The sequence below is a fragment of the Spinacia oleracea genome, chromosome 6 (genome assembly GCF_020520425.1).
Source record: "Spinacia oleracea cultivar Varoflay chromosome 6, BTI_SOV_V1, whole genome shotgun sequence".
Classification (NCBI taxonomy): Eukaryota; Viridiplantae; Streptophyta; class Magnoliopsida; order Caryophyllales; family Amaranthaceae; genus Spinacia; species Spinacia oleracea.
The window spans coordinates 54,384,468-54,405,554 of record NC_079492.1 but is presented as its reverse complement, the minus strand read 5'-3'; the positions used below and the strand labels follow the sequence as shown (position 1 = coordinate 54,405,554).

Below are 21,087 nucleotides of genomic sequence, written 5' to 3'. Positions count from 1 at the left end.
GACAAAGATTACTTAATGCATAACAAAACAGTTGTTAAATATATAATATTTTTACTTGGGGGTTTAACCAACATAATTTCTTTTTTGGGCCCCAAAATTTTATGGCCCGGTGCTGGAGTTCTACCTGGACTTCCCTTTAGCCGGCCGTGAGGCGAGCCCATGTTACCATGTTCGGTCATATTCAAGTCGTCCTTATTATTGAAAATGAACTTAGGCAAAGTCGAACGCAAATTTTTGGCTATACCCGGGTACAGCCAAAGCTGGCTGTACCCCCATCCAAAACGATGTCGTTTTGTGTTGTTTAAAATGAACATTAATATACTGGTATAAAAATGAACATTTAATATTTCGAAAATGAACATTTATTTATTTATTTGGAATGAACATTTACTATTTTGGAAATGAACATTTATTTATTTATTTGGAAATAAACTACAAAAATGAACATTTACTATTTCGGAAATGAACATTTATTTATTTATTTGGAATGAACATTTACTATTTTGGAAATAAACATTTATTTATTTATTTATTGGGAAATAAACAATATAGACGCTTGTAAAAACATAAAAGGCCAATGAAGTGAACAATTTCATTATGAACATTAACCATATATTTATTATGAACAAACAAATAAACAAGAAAGGACAAATAATTCAACAAAAAAGAACAAACAATATAAAAAAGAACATAAAATTCCAGAAAAAAGAACAGCCAATACTAAAATTATGAACAATTTTATGATGAATTTTAAAGTCAACATGAAAGAACAAACAATACAACAAGAAAGAAAAAATACTGGTACAAAAATGAACATTTACTATTTCGGAAATGAACATTTATTTATTTATTTGGAATGAACATTTACTATTTTGGAAATGAACATTTATTTATTTATTTGGAAATAAACTACAAAAATGAACATTTACTATTTCGGAAATGAACATTTACTATTTCGGAATTGAACATTTATTTATTTATTTGGAATGAACATTTACTATTTTGAAAATGAACATTTATTTATTTATTTGGAAATAAACAATATAGGCGCTTGTAAAAACATAAAAGACCAATGAAGTGAAAAATTTCATTATGAACATTAACCATATATTTATTGTGAACAAACAAATAAACAAGAAAAAATAAGTAATTCAACAAAAAAGAACAAACAATATAAAAAAGAACATAAAATTCCAGGAAAAAAAAAAACAATACAACAATTATGAACAATTTTATGATGAATTTTAAAGCCAACATGAAAGAACAAACAATACAACAATAAGTTTGATGAATGAATTTAAAAAACAACAAGAAAGAACAAACAGTACAACAAGAAAGAACAAACAATACAAGAAGAAAGAGTAAAAGATTAATGAAGAGTTTAATTATGAACATTAACGTACCATATGATTATTATAAACAAACAAATAAACAAGAAAGAACAAACAATATAAAAAAGAACATAAAATTCAAAGAACAAACAATACAAAAAGAAAGAATAAAAGATTAATGAAGAGTTTAATTATGAACATTAACCATATGATTATTATAAACAAACAAATAAACAAGAAAGAACAAACAATATAAAAAAGAACATAAAATTCCAGAAGAAAGAACAAAAAATACGACAATTATGAAAATTTGATGATGAATTTAAAAAACAACATGAAAGAACAAACAGTACAACAAGAAAGAACAAACAGTACAATAAGAATGAACAAACAGTACAATAAAAAAGAACAAACAGTCGACAAGAATGAACAAACAATATGAGCGTGTCGTTTTTAGGGGGTACAGCCAGAGCTGGCTGTACCCGGGTACAGCAGTTAGCGATTGAAAGTCGAATGCGAGCTGAAGAGGTATTTAACTGAGCAAACTTAACTTTATTTTTATTATTAAATTGTTCGTTTGCTCAAAATTTTGTTCAAAGATTCGGGTCTTAAAAATCAGAACTCAACCTTTGGGTTAACTCTTTTTCTTATTATTATCAAATTGTTCTCTATCTCTATTTAAATCCCTTCCTTTAATACTTCCTCCATTTTTTAGTTAACACAGTTTTTTTTTATTAAGTTTGTCAATACAATATTTTAATTATTAATATCTTTAATTATTAAAGGGTAAAAATTATACAAAGTTAATATTAATTATAAAAATGTACAATGAGATGATTAATTATAACAAGAGCTCAGATGACTATATTTTTTCTTAAGTATAAATCACAATTGAAAGTCAAACTAATATGAATAATGTCCAAAGTAAAATCATGTCATCTAAAAAAAGGATTAATTATTCTTGCATGGACCTGGTCCACAATAATATTATTGTGGATCCAAAGAAAACTGTTTACTCTACCACCTTTTTACGTACATAGTGATCTTTATTGTTCACATAGTGACTATAACAAAGTAAACACCATTTTTCTTTGATATAATAACTATTTTTTTAATCAAGGTAGCCCTATGTTTTTAAAAGAGAGTGTGACTTAATTTAAATCACATTCTTCAAGCACAACATGTACTAATGGCACCAGTTTGATACTTTTTTATAATAATTTTAATAAACACGTCAAAATAAATTAGAATAACTTGTTAAATTTTCTTTTTAGACATAGTATATTATTATAAATGAAGGACCTTTTAGGCTTGAATGTTGATTTGTATGACAATTTGATGTTTGAATAATGAGAAGAAATAAATAAAGAAATTAAAACACACACAAATATTTAAGGTGGTTCACTCTTCAATGAGCTACATCCACCATGGGGGAGGGTTTGGAGCTTGTATTACTCTTCAATGGAGAAAAGATTACAAAAAGGAATTCTCAAAGGTGAAGAAGAGAGAATTATATGTATGCTTAGATTTAGGGTTTCAACCTCACTTGTGTTTCTCTCTCTTAATTCTGAAAATCTCATTACATTTGGTATTTATAGTGTTAGACATCAAACCAATCTAAGGGACAAGAAAAGGCCACGTCAATTGTACCGTGCGAAGAAGAAAACAGATTACCCGCAGAGTTCGGTCGAACCTTCAAAGGGTTCGGCCGAACCAAGGTCAGGTTCGGCCGAACTTACCAAAAAGTTCGGACGAACCTCCAAAAACATAGTTCCTGATTCTCTTCAGGTTCGACCGAACATTCTAAGAGTTCGGCCGAACTTCCAGTAGGTTCGGCCGAACTTACCCAAAGTTCGGGCGAACCTCCAAAATCACAGCTACTGACTTCAGGTTCGGCCGAACCACCTAATAGTCAGGCCGAACTTCCAGCAGGTTCGGCCGAACCTCCAGCAGGTTCGGCCGAACTTCCCCTGCTGCATGACAGCTTCTCGTAAAACAGTCATAACTCCCTCATTTCTCATCCAAAATGGGCTTATGACCAGGCGTTGGAAAGCTATTGAGCCAAGCTTTCACCTCCAACTTGAATCAACTCAATCTAATGAGTAGATCATGAGATATGTCCATTTGAAGTCAGACCTTCCATTATAACACCTTAACATCCTTCAAGGAAGATTCGAGGCACACATAACAATTCTCCACCTTGACTTGAATCCTCCACACTTCCTCATAATGTAATACCAAACTATACTCCAAACACACTCCCAACAAGCCCTTATGGGCTTACATCGACCATGGAGAAAGACCAACTAAATCCACACACAAAGTGAACTTAGTTGTCGGCAAAGGCTTTGTCAACACACTAGTGGAAAAAACCCCTGTTGTAGCCCCCTTGTTGAGGGGGGCATATATAAGCGAGCCACAATAACCACTTAGTTAACGCGGGTCAAATGTTTAACTAACAGGTTGGGGCGGGCTTTTGTGGTATTCGCTTCTATAGAGCCAGTTGAAGGGGGCTTTTATTTGCCCGCCTCAATAGACACCCGTCTAAAGGGGCGGGCTTCCCTTTGTTCGCTTCAACAGGTCTTCACAAAATTTTAAACACTTAAAACACGTACAACGCTATGACCGCCAAACAGATAAGATTTTAGAATCCTTTCAAATCTCTATTCCAACGCATCACCGGCGAGTTCGCACCGCTCCTCACCGCGCGGCTCCACCACCACCACCACCTTCCTCGCCTCCTCTTCCATAGTACGTAGTTGCCCCCGACCGTCGTCTTTCCTATCTCCGACTTTGTTTCACGCAATCTGTCAAGGTTAGTTTATAATTGATTCTTGTTTTGCTTGGTCTTAAAATTCAGTTTTCCTTCAATTAGTTGAGCATAATGAGTTGATTATGCAGAGAATTTAGGCTAATGTTCCAATATTAGATGAATTTAAAAAATAGGGTTTGATATTTGTGGTTTTTCTAGTTCAGTTACAAAATAGGGTTTTGATATTTGTGGTTTTTCTAGTTCAATTACAAAATAGGTTTTGATATTTGTGGTTTTTCTAGTTCAAAATAGGTTAGTTTACTAAAGCATTTAGATGCAAGGCCACCTGGTAAGTTTTCGAAGCTTCATCAGTAATTTGTGCTATAGTATTCTGGTCAACCAAAGCGGTGTTTTATTTTACCCCTTTTTCGACACTTTCAAACAGACGTTCTTGTATTACAATAAACTAAATCAAACATCTAGCTGAATTCCCCTTTGGCCCTTACGGAGTAGTAGTTAAGTTAGTTGTCTCCGTAGTCAAGGATCTATTAGAAACAACCATTTCGCAGTAATAAGACATCAGCAAAAAGTGTGTTTCTGCAAGAATTAGTAGGCTGCAGACATCTGACCCATCAGAACAGACTACGCGCGAGACTCATTTGAGGCACTAGAGTAATTATACAATATGATAGGCTAGAAGGTCAACAAACAAAAACCTATAGATTTGGGTTGTAAACTTGTAACTTGTATTGTTGGTAAGGTTACTGTATATAGGCATTTGCTAACTGATACATATGTGAAACATTTCCAGATATATAAGATGCCAAAAGATAGAAATATAGTGCATCCGTTTACTAAGATTTCAGCTTCCAACAGAAGCTTAATGAATGATCAACACATTTCATTTAGTGGCCTTCTATAGAAACATCCTACTGTCCTAACAAGATGTGCTATAGTTTGTTCATTAGTTACTGCCAGTTTTGGACCTTCGGGAAAAAAATATTGAACCGGGGATAAAAAGGGGAACTTTCATTGCTGAATTATTGATTGAATACTTTGCTTCCATTGGCTGTTGATGAACCTTGCATATTGTTCCTTCCAAAAGCATATTTTTGGGATTAGATAGATAAAACATATTCCTGTTTTGTTTGCGTTTTACTACAAGTGCAACAAGTTCTAGTATTGCCAGGTTCAACGAGTTCTCTTTTTGGTTGAATATTGTGTGTATCCTTTTTCAGCTCACTGTTTAATTTCATTTCTAGGTCCATTATAGTATCTTCCTACATAGCTGTATATCATGAAGCAGAATCTCGAGGAATCTGAAACTTTATATACTTGTGTGCTATTCTAAATACATGTTTTATCTGGTGCAGGCACTTGATAAATCGCAGCTTGGAGCCCTTCTTCGTCAAAGAGGCGAAAAGCTTGATTCACCAGGTCTGTAATCATATACGTTGAGAGTATCTATGATCTGTTATTCATAATTAGCCTTTTTTACACCAAATTTTATTTTGCTTTACATGAAGTGCTTGAAAATGGGGAAAATTGGAGTGTGGGACAACGAAAACTTGTTTCATTGGGTCGTGCTTTGCTTAAGCAGGCAAGAATACTTGTTCTTGATGAAGCCACTGCTTCTGTTGATACAGCGACAGATAATCTTATCCAGACTCTAATAAGGGCAGAGTTCAGGGACTGCACAGTTGTGATGATAACACACAGAATACCAACAGTTATGGATAGTGATTTTGTGTTGGTCCTCAGTGACGGTAAGTGTGGGGATTCCTTGTTTTTTGTTTTTGGTCTATATTTCTTAATTGTTACCCTTTTTTTTCTTGCAAAACTATCAGGGGATTTCATGATTAGAATGCATGCATTGTCTTTGAATCCCCACCGTATTGGCCTAAGAAGACAAAATCCCATGTACTCCCCTCCCCAAACAGAGGCTTTTGCTTTGATTTTTCCAACCGTCTGCTTCAATGCTCATGATTCGTGAGTGTCGTAGAACTCACGATGCATTTCATGCATTCCCATGTAATTTATGATTTGTTTCCAAATCAGTGTGCTCAACAAGTCGGTGCCCGCGAGTGTGGCTATTACATTATGAAGTTCATGCATGAAATAGTCACGTTACACCATAACTCTGATGAGCGGTTAGATAATGTTCGTTCTTTTACCATATGTTAGTTGAACTACTAATACTAGTACTTGTACGTAGTAGAATTCTTAATTTACAAGTAGCATTACTTATCATGTTACTTATTTCAGGCTTACACTCCAAGAAATGCGCCTTATACCGATGAGGAAATAGATGTGGTTCGTGAGCAATGGGCTAAGTTTTTTACAACCGAGTATTTATTTACTTAGGTTGTTTAGACACAAAGATGGAAGCGTTTATATCTTCATGGATTTGGTAAAGTTCTTTAATTTTTCCATAATTACAAGTCTGCTGGATTTGCTAATTTATTGCTTTGAATACTAATCTGTTGGTCTTGCTGCTGCTGTGAATACTGATCTGCTGGTCTTGCTACTGAATACTAATATGCTGGTCTTGCTGCTGCTGTTGTGATTTACTGATATGTTGCTAATTTATTGCTTTGAATACTAATCTGCTGGTCTTGCTGCTGCTGTGAATACTAATATGCTGCTGTGAATAATTGACCTTATCATAAATCTATTGATGTGTATGAATATTATGCTACAAGCCGTTTTTGAGTCTGACATGCAAAGGCCATTTAATACAAGTTGTGTTCAGGAAATTCCAAATGTTTGAACTCTGAAATCAATATATAGGATAGGTGAAGAACTGAGAGCAATGAAGAGATTGATGAGAATGTTTTTTCTAACCCATTTTATCTGAAAGAAACTCCCCTTGTTCTGGATTGAGAATGTGTAAAGCCCTAGCTTTACTCTCTCCTGCAGACACAAGAACCACGGTAGCAACACCCAAATACAAGGCTAAACAACGAGACCAAGAACAAAACAAATAGGAGAAGGGGAATTCGGTTGATTGGCTCTTTAACTCAGATCAGAACTGTGCAGTTCTGTGCACTGATCTGCGTGCCTCAACTTTGAACAAAACAAATAGGAGAAGGGGAATTCGATTGATTAGGTGACAAGTCTCTTTAACTCTCTATAATTTTTTGAATAACTTTCTCTTTCCTCTCCACCTCTACTTATACTACTTGGCTGTTTACAACCATTAATAACTGCTACAATTCTGCTTGTCAGGTAGTGCCGTAGTGGTAACGGTCTTTAGAATTTCACTTTTGCTCAGTTGAATTCCAATTAGTTCAGTTTAACTTAACACTAATATAGTCCATTTTTCGATAAGTTCAGGTTGGCCTCAGCTGATCTTAAGATATACTGTCGGTGATCTATGCCCACGTATTGTGGTGCTAACTATAGCAGATTGGTAAACTATGGCAACAAATCAAGGAAAAAAATATTATCATTTTGTGTGCTAACTGTTTCCTTCGTACTTGCTTGGTCCGTCATTGTGTTGAATTGTTTTATCTGTTTGAATTTGCAAAATTGTAGAAATCAAATTATGTGGCAGCCTCCTCCTGTTTTCTTTCTTTTTTCTAATTTATTTCTTTATTGAGGTGGTTAAAACATCACAGTTTTTGTTGTTTTTACAGCTTGTTTTGAGTACTGGAAGCGGTGTTAATGGTTTCACTCTAGATCCATCTCCTTGGAGAGTATATTTTAACTCATCCAGACATCAAGGTAAGGACACTTCCTGATTAGAACTAGCTAGAACAGATTGTTGTTACAGTGAGGAATCTATTCACTTAGCTCGTTATTGTCTTTAACTTTAGCAATTTCACAGCACAGTCAGTCCAAGGAAGTATGAGAAACTTCGGGTTTCATATATATCATCATCAAATTTTGGTTGATAGAATATCTGTTAGTCACTTTAAGTTTTCTGAATGTACGAACCAGAACCGCTCATTTCCTTTCCTAATTTTCTTTCTTTGGAATCACTTATTGAACTCTCTCTCTAAAGTCAGCTTTAAAACATAGTAACAAGTACACCAGGAAACAATATTTATGCTTCCAAAAAGTAAGCATATGCTGAATATGTTCGTCCTATGTCTTCTGTAAGCTTCTTCCACTTTCTTTAAATTGATTAGCCCCTTCTCTTGACCTGCACCACCTGTAAACAAGAGTGGCAGGTTTTCGGCTCTAATTGCATATGATCTAAAATGACATTTAAGGCTCACAGGATCGTTATAGGTCATATTTAGGCTAAAATGACATTTCCGCTCCCAACTTTGAACTAAAGAAGCTAAGGACTCATTTGATTCTTATTACATGACTAATATGCATAGTTTTAACTTTCTAAAACTCATTCGAATCTACGTATGCACATTTAAGGCTCATTGGGTCGTTATAGGTCATATTTAGGCTAAACTAACATTTCCGCTCCCAACTTTGAACTAAAGAACCTAAGGACTCATTTGATTCTTATTACATGATTAATATGCATATTTTTACCTTTCTAAAACTCATTCTAATCTACGTATGCACATTTAAGGCTCATTGGGTCGTTATAGGTCATATTCAGAGCTAAAATGACATTTCCGCACCCAACTTTGAACTAAAGAACCTAAGGACTCGTTTGATTCTTATTACATGACTAATATGCATACTTTTAACTTTCTAAAACTCATTCGAATATATTTATGCACATTTAAGGCTCATTAGGTCGTTATAGGTCATGTTTAGAGCTAAAATGACATTTCCGCTCTCAAATTTGAACTAAAGAACCTAAGGACTTATTTGATTCTTATTACAAGATTAATATGCATATTTTTAACTTTATAAAACTCATTCCAATCTACATATGCACATTCTAAGGCTCATTGAGTCGTTATAGGTCATATTTAGAGCTAAAATGACATTTCCGCTCCCAACCTTGAACTAAAGAACCTAAGGACTCATTTGATTCTTATTACATTATTAATATGCATATTTTTAACTTTCTAAAACTCATTCGAATCTATTTATGCACATTTAAGGCTCATTGGGTTGTTATAGGTCATGTTTAGAGCTAAAATGACATTTCCGCTCTCAACTTTGAACAAAAGAACCTAAGGACTTATTTAGTTCTTATTTCATGATTATTATGCATATTTTTAACTTTATAAAACTCATTCCAATCTACGTATGCACATTTTAAGGCTCATTGAGTCGTTATAGGTCATATTTAGAGCTAAACTGACATTTCCGCTCCCAACTTTGAAGTAAAAAACCTAAGGATTCATTTAATTCTTATTAACTGATTAGTATGCATATTTTTACCTTTCTAAAACTCATTCCAATCTATGTATGACATTGAAGGCTCATTGGGTCGTTATAGGTCATATTTAGAGCTAAAATGACATTTCCGCTCCCAACTTTGAACTAAAGAACCTAAGGACTCATTTGATTCTTATTACATGACTAATATGCATATTTTTAACTAGCTAAAACTCATTCGAATCTATTTATGCACATTTAAGGCTCATTATGTCGTTATAGGTCATGTTTAGAGCTAAAATGACATTTACGCTATCAACTTTGAACTACAGAACCTAACGACTCATTTGATTCTTATTACATGATTAATATGCATTAGATCTGTCTAAATTAGAGCTGTTCCACCAACTAATTAATCATGGTTTGACAGGCATCAGCTTTCGTGGACACTTGAATGCTCACAGAGCAATTAGAAGTACATGTTTAGCTGCATGGTTTTCAACAACTTAATTATCTCTATAGTCTGCAACTATATGTTTTTATGCTTCAGTGGAATGTAAAGATAATATCGTGAGTGTAAACTTTGGTACTCATGTATATTTTCCTTACATCTTGCAGGGATCGAGTCGATTGGAAGAAATTCAACACTGCCTTAATTAAGGTTTATAATGCATGATCTAAAGGGAGCTAAGTGGCCGGATTAGAGAAATTTGTTAGACTAGCTCTCTAGCCTTTTGTCTTTATTTGTTAATATTAGTTGTAATTTGTTAGACTAGCTAGGTGTTTAAAATTGCAAACGTACGTACTATACGCTTGGGTTACTATAAATGAAGTTAATGTAATGATTTATTTATTAAAAATAAGCAGATTCATACCTTTGCTATTCTGGTATTGATTGGTGTACAGGTCTCAATACTCAATGGAGTATATATCTAGATTTAGGTATTGCTACCTATTTTATATTTTAAAAGAATTTGGAAAAAAAAATTAATGTTGTTGAAGGGGGCTTTTAATGTACGCCTCAACAACATATGAATTATGGTGCCAAGAATACAGGTCTGTTGTGGGGGGCTTTTAAGAAGTGAGCCTCAACAGAGGTGTCTGTTGAGGCGGGCTTTTGAAATGCCCCCCACAACAGGTCCTTTTTTTCCCCTTTGGTTTAGGGCTGTTGAGGCTCACTTTTGAAAGCCCGCCTCAACAGAGTGCCTGTTGAGGCGAACAAAGCCCGCCTCAACAGCTCAGTGAGCTGTTGAAGCCCCGTCTGTCGAAGCGGGCAATGTTCGCCTCAATAAGCCCAAAATGCCCCCCTCAACAGGTAGTTTTTCCACTAGTGACATGTCGGCGGGATTCTCCTCGGTACCAATCTTCTTCAAGAGAAATTCCTTTTTAGCTATCGCATCTCGAACAAAGTTGTACTTGATGTCAATGTGCTTGGTTCTCTTGTAGAATGTGTTTTGATTCTTAGCCAAATGTATGGCACTTTGACTATCACAAAACACGGACACCAAGCTTGAACATGGACTAAACTCTCCCACTAGACCCTTGAGCCACTTTGCTTCTTTGAATGCTTCGGTAATGGCCATAAACTCGGCCTCCGTAGTTGAAAGAGCTACAACATCTTGTAGCGTTGATTGCCAACTCACGGCCGTACCACCCAAAGTAAAGACATAGCCGGAAGTAGATTTCCGGTCATCCAAATCACCTCCATAATCCGAATCACAAAAGCCTTCAAGTCCGTTTGCATTTCTACCAAACTCAAGGCAAACGTTTGAGGTACCCTTCAAGTACCTCAACAACCACTTCACGGCTTCCCAATGGACCTTTCCCGGTCTTGACATATACCGACTAACCATACTCACCGCATGAGCTATATCCGGTCTTGAACACACCATGGCATACATCACACTTCCAACCGCACTAGTGTATGGAATGTGAGCCATGGACTTTTCTTCTTCCTTGGATTGAGGACTAAGCTCCTTTGAGAGCTTAAAGTGAGAACTCAATGGAGTGGAAACGGGTTTTGCATGCACCATGGAGAAGCGCTCAAGCACCTTCTCAATGTATCTCTTTTGACTAAGATACAAAACACCCGCATTCCTATCACGAATAATCTCCATACCAAGAATCTTCTTGGCTTCACCAAGATCTTTCATATCAAACTCACTTGCCAACAACTTTTTCAAGTTGTCAATCTCAATCATATTCTTGAAATCCACCAACATATCATCTACATATAAGAGCAAGTAGATGAAGGAACCACTCACAAGTTCTTTGTAATAGACACAACTATCAAAAGAGCTCCTTGTGAAATCATGTGCCAACATGAACGAATCAAATCGTTTATACCATTGCCTTGGAGATTGCTTCAAGCCATACAAGGACTTTAAAAGATGACACACATGATTTTCCTTCCCTTTCTCCTCAAAACCTTCCGGTTGCTTCATGTAGATCTCCTCCTCCAAATCCCCATGGAGGAATGCGGTCTTTACATCAAGTTGGTGTAGCTCCAAGTCTTCCATAGCTACCAAGGCAAGCAACACCCTTATGGATGAGTGTTTCACAACCGGAGAAAATAATTCATGAAAGTCAACACCTTCAATTTGTGTGAAACCTCTTGCAACAACTCTTGCCTTGTAGACGGGACCACCCGATTCCGGTGTACCTTCCTTCTTCTTGTACACCCACTTGCACCCAACAATTCTTTTTCCTTTCGGTGCAATGCATAAGCTCCAAGTATTGTTCTTGTGCAAGGACTCCATTTCTTGCTCCATGGCCATCAACCACTTGCCGGCATCATTTAGAGACATTGCTTCCTTGAATGAACAAGGATCATCATTATCGGTCTCCACTTGACTTGCAACGGAGAGAGCATATTGGACATAATCACACTCCTCAATGTATCTACTTGGAGGCTTGATTGGTCTCTTTGCTCTTTCTTCGGCAATAGATTTCTTTTGAGCTTGTGGTGTCGCTTCACGAGGTCCCCTTGATGAGGGACCATCTTCATGTGAATGCTCATCTAGCTCCACCTCCTCCTCGGTATCATGGTGTGAACCTACATCATTGCAAATAGAAAGCTCCTTTCCCGGAGTGATCATACAATTTTCATCAAAAACAATATCTCTAGAAGTTATGACTCTTCTAGATTGGTTACACCATACTCTATAACCTTTAACTCCTAAACCATAGCCAACAAAAATACATTTTTTAGCTCTAGGTTCAAGTTTACCATCACTAACATGAATATAAGCCGGACAACCAAATACTCTCAAACTAGAATAATCAACGGGTTTTCCGTACCAGACCTCAAGAGGTGACTTGAAGTCAAGAGCCGAGTGAGGAGAGCGATTCACCAAGTAACAAGCCGTTGAAACGGCTTCCGCCCAAAACGATTTCCCCAAATTTGCTTGTGAAAGCATACATCTAGCCCTCTCTAAGAGAGTTCTATTCATTCTCTCCGCAACCCCATTTTTTTGAGGTCTACCCGCACAAGTTCGATGCCGCACAATGCCATGCTTGAGACAATACTTCAAGAACTTCTTCTCTACAAACTCTAGACCATTATCGGTCCTCAAGGTTTTGATCTTTTTCTCGGTCTTCTTTTCAATCATGGTCTTCCAATCATGGAACACATCAAAGACATCATCTTTATGCTTTATAAAGAACACCCAAACCTTCCTAGAGAAGTCATCAATTATAGTGAGCAAATAATTACAACCACCAATCGAAGGAACTCTAGAGGGTCCTGTAGACACCTACTTTTATCCCCATTCCCGAAAGGGAAAGGTTCGATGATGAAAGCATAAATCTCCACTTGACAACGCATCTCCTATAAAATAAACGAATCTCAATTCCCCTTTTCATTTCACCCGAAACCTGCTATTTATGGAAACCTGCTAAAAATAGTAACTGCCGTAAAAGGTAGCTTCTAAAAGTGGCAAATCATAAAAGATAGAAACCTGTCAGAATTAGGTGTTGCATTCCAACATAAATCCTAAATGAGATAGAAAACTGCGAGAATCCTATTCCTAATATGATTCGGAAATAAAAGTTACGTATTAATTAAAATCCTAACGAGCCTAGAGTTCGTAACGGGCCCAGACTCATTCCGTCATAAAATTGATACGCGCTAAAAGACTCGATTAAATCTCAAACTCTACGGATTTCAGGAATCCGAATCTGACTAAGAAAACAGCCCAAACATCAATTTCAACGCCCAGCCCTGGGCGCTGAAATTGCCTAGATCCTATTTTCAACGCCCAGAGCTGGGCGCCGGAATCTTCGGCGCCCAGGCCTTGGCGCTGAAAATACCTGGGTACGTGTTTTTTCCCAATTCTTTGTGGATTAGAACTCTGCAATTCTATCTTTCCACGAACTCTTCCCTATAAATAGACCCCTAAATTCGACGTGAAAAGAACACACAACACACAATTATATTCTGAGTATTGACTCCAACCCTTAGCCTAAGCCTCACGCTGCGAAACTGTTCACGCGTTCTGTCGCAATCGATCCATAAATCGAACAGAACGTATCCTGTCCCATAATTGAGATTCGTTAAATAAAAAGGAGAAATAGAAAAGTCAAAGTGGTTAGTTTTTCTGAGAACCGTGACGCACCTCTCAAGGGTGCGTCGTAATGTGTCCCTTTTCGATGATTTAACTGCTTTCCTCGCCCTTTTATGAACTGTTAAACTAACCTAATCTGATTGTTCTGTCACGCCTAACAAATATAATATTTTTGGGAAATCGGATTATCATGCTAGGTCCCTTAATGCTATTTAAACCAGATAATCACGATCGAATTAGTATTATATGTTGCATATTGCTAAAATCAATTCAGATTAGTTTAATAGTTAACGCATGTCCCTTCAATTATTTATGCTGAGCTAGTAAGGATATCCTGCCTCTGGAGTTATCGACGAGCGAAGTACTCCTCTCGCTAGTTACAGTCCCCCGAACCCTCAATCTCTACCTTGCGGGTGTATGTTGAGAGATCCCCACACCAGGGATCACAAGGGAACCTACGGCCGTCGTGGTCAAACATAATTGCACTCCCTTTATGTCACGATAACCGGGTTTTGTCAGGTTTTCTCATTGTCGTTAAAAACTGAATGGCGACTCCTATATTACTAGTCAATTGGGTGTAAACTCACAGGAAATCCAATTACACTTGATTGAATAAAAAGAATCGTCACACCCACGAGGGACGAGGTCACGCATTAGCCTCGTGGTTTTTCGACCCCCTCGCAGTGGCGACTCCACTGGGGATAGTGAAGGAAATACTCGTGCTTGTAGGTAATCAAAATAGCCGAAGGGTGAAACGATCTTACCCCGCGTTTATTTCCCCATCAAGTTGGGACGACCTGAAAATCAGCATATTAATGTGAACGGGCAGAACCGCATAACGAATCACGGCTCCCTTGGGAGTTGGGACTAAGGATACCTTTTTCCGCCAATAGGGGGGTGCATACGCCGCGCATGTTGCCCACTCGGTACTTGTGCAGGTAGTACACCTATCCCGAACCCAATCGCTCGCTCATTAAGTCCCTCTCGCCTGCATGCCCCTTGGCTTGCACTTGCGGGTTGGCCTCTTGAGCGAAATTCGTCTGTTGAAGACACTACCTCGACCGGGGCATGTGTTGGATCTACGATAGAAGCGGTACCAAGCCAGGCGCAAATATTACCCATAAAAGCCTATCATAAACTACGTGACATATTTAATTTTCATATCCATGTTTGTAATGTAGTTATGTGTAGCGAACTATGTGATTATGTTATGATTGTGGGTACGAATAATGCTAGACAAATAATACTAGAAAACCAACGACCTTAAAAATTACCCAAACATTCATAAACCAATTGGCCAAAGAGTTATACCAAAATACGTGTTCCACAAACCCGAACGATCGCCACAAAAATAAGCGACGCTCGGGATGGCCTGTAACGAATCCCACAAACGCTGCACAACGCGTAAGGACGTTATTAGGCAAGCACGCAAAATCGAAGTCGCATAAACAAAAGTAGACGCAAACAGAAAACGAGAACCAGCCAGGGACGCATTTTCAACGCCCCTGGATGGGCGCCGAAATTTCTCACGCCCACTGCTGGGCGCTGAAGTTGCTGCCTGGCCTTTTGGTCAGGCACAGCAGCCTCGGTGCCCGCGCATGAAAAATATAGGTAGCAAAAAAAAAACTTTTCGAAAAAATTGCTGCGAGGGCGTATGAAAAGGCACTCGATTCTAAAAGCGACTAAAAAAATAAAAATAAATAACTCTTTGTGTCGTTGTTAGGCCTCCTACGACGACAATGCTCGGCACCAAAACCGAACATGCTAATAACTATGAATATCACATGGGCAAAGTATTCAAAAAATAATGTTCAAATAGAGTCTTCAAGAAAAATAATGTTCGAATAAAAAATAAATCCGAGTCTAGACTAGGCTATGCCAAAGTACAATCCAAATCCTAAGTCTTAGTTGTCTTATCCATAGAATCGGTCCTAATACTTGGTGTTGTTCTGCAAGCTAAAAGGTTAAACCATATTGAGTCTCCCTTCCTAACATTTAAATCAATGAGCACCCATATGTAATTGTCATCCCTTGCTAGGAATCCACGGCCTCAATACTCTCTCTCACCAATAAAAAGAATATATTATAGTATTTGCGAAATGGAAGCGGTCACATTCTGGAAATCATTCCCCCATAGTCGCACAACCCCCAAAGTGAACCTGAGGTGTTAATACCATTGGCAAAGAAAAAAATTAATGGCCCCCAAGGCTTATAATCACATTGGGTCACGATTATCATAGTCCTCTCGAGTCACTCGCTCCTTGAAATACTACTAAGTACGGACTAAAAGATTTTCCATGAATGCAGCATGACCAACCATGAAAATACCCAAATCGGCATACCATAAGGCTACCATTGGGGTAAAGCAATACACACTAAGAGAGAAGCCGCACTAATGATTCTAGTCTTGCAAAAATAAAAATTCGATCTCCCCAATTAACTACCTTGCCAACATTAAGCAAAATGGCGCACGACAAATGAACACCCAAGGGTTAAAATCTAAAGTGTCAACCAACGAAAGTTATGGTCCAATTAGCCTAAGTCTGAGAGTTGCTTGGTCAAGTATTATAGGCTTACGCCACGTCATTATTTTGAGTCTAGGCCACCTCCTTGTATTCATACACGGGTTATAATCAGAAAGATTAATGAAAGTTTGAGTCTAAATCACAACTTCAATTAAATCCCAGAAACTGGAATCTAAAAAGAAGCAAAAATTATTTTCGATGTAATTCTTTCGTTAAATTTCAATAAGGTAAAAACAACATTTTTGGATCTACGCTATTTGCACATTTTAAGAAACGACTAAATACGCTTGCAAAGTAAGACAAAATTAAAGGTCCACCCTAGGCCTACTAAAATTAAAGGTCCACTATAGGCCTACCAAACGAGGCTCACTCAGTCTCGCCTCGTGACTCAAAGACCACAACCATCTACCTTTTAGCCCAAACAAAAAAATTGATTGAATGATTTATGTTGGGGAGAAATCCCAAGCAAAAAGAAAAAAGAGAAAGAGAAAGGGGAGAGCGAAAAGAGCCATGAAATACTTAGCCCGTACCTCCCAAAGTGCGAAATCTACCCAAGTAAACGAAGGAAAAGAATTGAGTCAACCAATCCAAATCATAAAATTCTACGATGTCTACCCTTTCCAATCCTTATGCTCTTAAACGCCTTCGCTCTGGGGTCCCTGTTCAGCTCATTTAGCCCATCCATGTTCTCATTGCCATAACCCAAGAAACCATTACCTCAACTCTTGTTTTTGAACTTGTTATCAACCGCAAACCACGCACGGCCATTGACACGTGCGTCATGCCCATCATTTCCAAAGTCCAAACCTGCTCTTACACCACCATTAGCATAATGACCAAATAACTTGTTTGGATACGTCCTGTTGATATACCCTTGAACTGTCCCCATGCTATTCATTGGCCTTGGTTGATGTAATCCTCATGCTCGACTAATACCTATACAACTTATCCTATCTCATTCAACCCATCTTTCAAGCCGTCTTGAGTAACAAAAAAAAAAGGAAACAAATGAAAAGTGCAAAAAAAAATATTAAAATGTGAATAATAAAAAAGAAACTTTGCAAAAGCGCCTCTAAAGTTAGTCTAAAAAGAAAAATAAAGAAGCATTTAGCGCACCAAAAAATATCCGCCTAGAAACCATTTTCAGCGCCCAGAGCTGGGCGCCGAAATCTTTAGCGCCCAAGCCTGGGCGCCTAATCTCTCTGCTTGCTGAAAAATTTGTCCAGAAGTGCTCGTCATTTTATCCGCACATGCACGGAAAAATAACGAACACTTGGAGGGGTACAACACGTATTCAGGTATACGTACCAAAAAAAAAAAACACATGAAAAGAAAATACATGTACTCAAAAATATAAAACAAATTTTTTGGCTTACGGCAAGGCAGCAGATTTAAATAATAATAAACTTCACTTATTCTACCGTTTCAAATAATATGTTTCCACCTCAGAACATACTTGTTTAAAATCGGCATTCTATGAAACCGTTTTCTAGGCTAAGAACTACGCAAGACCTGATTCCAAATTAAATCTATTTAAGGCGGATACGTAGGTAATCCATGATTCGGTCCAACCAATTTGCAAAAATATTAAAGCCTATAGAATAACAAGAATAAAAATAGAAGTCCCTTATTGAAATTTAATTACTTGCAACCCAAGTCGAAAGAAAAATTTAAGTCAAAGGAAGAATACAAGTCACCAGGATGCCAAATTAATGAGCACACATCGAAAAATAATAAGGGCACGTACCCTTGCCAGAAGGAGCACTCACACTCCTAGGCACTTAGCCAAGACTCAAAAGATCACTCTGCCTCAATTGAATGGGGGCTAACGCAAGCGTCCATGACCTCTAAAGTACTCGACTTGACCCTCCCTAAAGCGAACTAACTCACTTAAAGACTTTCTTTCACCACTAGACATAGTCGTTCGCTTAAAGACCTTCTTTCACCACTAGACACAGTCATGATCGCCAACAAGTAGTAAGGGCAGTAAGCTTGCAATAAAGAGGATTGTTCTACGGCATCGCCCCATCGTTCCTTCGAACTCAGGGCACCCGTTCATGGTAATTCAAATGCTTGCGAATCCCCTTTGAAAAAAAAACAGACATTATCAGTAGGACTTGGCACTTAACCAAGGCTCGCCCTACTCAGACATGTGACACGGGCATCTAAAATCGAAATCTGAAAGCATCATTAATGGGAAGACATAACAGCAACTGGGGGCTAAAAGATTGAAATGAAAGAACTAGGGAAAGAACTAAGTATACCTTGACCTTTTGTGCAGACATACACCAAGTAAATCTAAGTCAATTTGAAAACGGTTTATATTCCCGCAATTTTGGAAAAGATGGCCCTAAAAGCCTAAAACATATGCCAAACGGGCACAAGTATATCTTGACAGCTGCACCCTGGCTTCCAGCAAATCCTTAGACAGCATTCCAAAAATCATAACAGTATTCTGATTCACTCATGTAATCCTGTACGAACCCTTCTATAAGTCAACCTACTTAGGACACCTCGGATTGTACACAGTAGGACTCGGATTTTAAATAATTTTCAAATGATTTTTAAAAGACTTTTTCGAACATAATAAAGTGTCATTGGTTTAATCTAAGTATGCATTTATCTCGATGTTGCAAGTGAGTCAAAAAGATCTATAAATATGATTATGGGTAAAGAAAGGCACCTAGCTTTTGGTCAAGGCACACTTCAACGTATGATTACCTTGACCATGGCAATGTCGCACAATACGACATTTACAAGAAAAGTAGCAAATTACTACCCGAACGTACCTCGCACTAAACGAGTCTGGTTCAAACTATTCATGATCCATGTCACCATGAATGCATAAAGACGTATGCAAAGCATTATAGCACCAAGCCAATCCCGTAGCTACAATTGGGGGCTTGAGAAAAACACTCTAAAAATGCTCGAAATGACGATTTTATCGCAAATTCTCGACGCTAATGCTATACATACATCATAGGGGCACAATCCTAAGCTTTAATCATGTAAAACGAACCTTAGAATGGCTGCAACCCCTCCCAAATTCTATGAATTACTTAGAGTATATAAAGTCGCCCCACTAACAAGGGTAACTGAAAATCGCGAGTCACCAAAACTCCGATCAAACCACTGCACATAACGCTCGCCCTATAAAGCGCCCGTTACACGGTCTACATCGTTCCAAAGCAAAAGCGAAAGAAAAAAAATCATCAAGGATAAGAACTGTCGAAATATACCCAGAAATCATTTTCAACGCCCAGAGCTGGGCGCCAATATCTTTAACGCCCCAGCTTGGGCGCTGAATCTTTCTGCTAGCCAAGTTTTGCCCAGATACAAAAATAAGAAAGAAACACCTATGAATCATCGCATCGAACGAAGTAATTAGCCGTGCAAACCCACGCAGAAGGTGCTACACTTGTTCGAGCACCTGAACGATTCAGCACGATGAAGTACTCCAAATAATGATATCCCAACACTTGGAGGAATGTTCTAAGACACGCCGTTAGGCCACACAAGCCTGTGTTGCACCATAATCCCACAGTACAAGTCTAAAAAAGGGTAAGGCACATTGCACTAATGCAAGCACGACCAAGAGTAAGAGGCAAAGACTACTTATCGCCCAAATGCAAGCCACACGACTTCTACATTAAGGATTAAAGGTAGCAAAACATTACCTACCACGGAAGGGATAGCTCGCACCTACACGAGCGAAACCCCAAGGCATCTTTCTCGAAAGAACCTACAAAATCGTACGCCAAAAGGAAGCATCCCAACATGCATACTTGGGGGCTCCAAGCTACGAAACAACCATAACAAAATAAAAAATCTCGAAGCAAATGTTTGAACAATCGAAAGGGCACGATGTTTGAGCCCACTTCATGAATGGACCTGACCCCTATCAAGCTTCTAAGCAAACTATTCAAAATCAGTCATTGCTCAAAAAAAATGATTCAAGCAAACTGATTAATGCACCTCATACAACGGCCATTCTATGAACGCTCGTTCGCACATACATATCATCATTCACGAACACGTTCAAAAAATATAAGAGCGATCAAAGTCTTACACCTCAAGGTATAATCCTCGGGCCATATAGACTCGCCCGACTATTGCAATAACTGTACACCTTAAGAGCAACAGTTCCTTAAAATAATCGCCCCAAAGCGACAAGCACCGTAGTCCACCAATCGGCTACGGCTTCTCAAGAAAATCATCACGTTCTAAAAATAAAGAAAAAACAAAAAAAAAGAGAATACATAGAACTTCCAAGTGAAATAAACGAATGAACAAGAGGCCAACTATGTCATCAAAAGACCAGCCCAAACAACACTTTCAACGCCCCAGCTGACCAGCCCAAAGACACGCCGTTAGGCCACACAAGCCTACGTCGCACCATAAGTTCAACCATCCCACGGTAAAAGTCTAAAAAAGAGAGTAAGGCATATTGCACTAATACATCACGACCAAGAGCACGTGTGAAAGAGGCAAAGACTACTTATCGCCCAAATTCAAAATGCAAGCCACACGAATTCTACATTAAGGATTGAAAGTAGCAAAATATTACCTACCACGAAAGGGATAGCTCGCACCTACACGAGCGGAACCCCAAGGCATCTTTCTCAAAAGAACCTACAAAATCGTATGCCAAAAGGAAGCATCCCAACATGCAT

The 21,087-nt window shown here is 37.9% G+C and overlaps 1 long non-coding RNA gene across 5 annotated transcripts; it reads left to right on the top strand.

The window, feature by feature from the left end:
- The first annotated feature begins 3,696 nt into the window (after positions 1-3,696).
- Positions 3,697-10,207, top strand: LOC130462788 (uncharacterized). 5 transcript variants are annotated; one of them, XR_008923576.1, is made up of 6 exons: positions 3,697-4,146; positions 5,457-5,520; positions 5,610-5,849; positions 6,349-6,493; positions 7,722-7,809; positions 9,943-10,207. It is a non-coding gene; the product is annotated as an uncharacterized lncRNA (long non-coding RNA). The 5 variants fall into 5 exon arrangements; XR_008923575.1 differs by having other exon boundaries at positions 5,457-5,849; XR_008923574.1 differs by lacking the exon at positions 3,697-4,146 and having other exon boundaries at positions 4,776-5,520.
- The last annotated feature ends 10,880 nt before the right edge of the window (positions 10,208-21,087 follow it).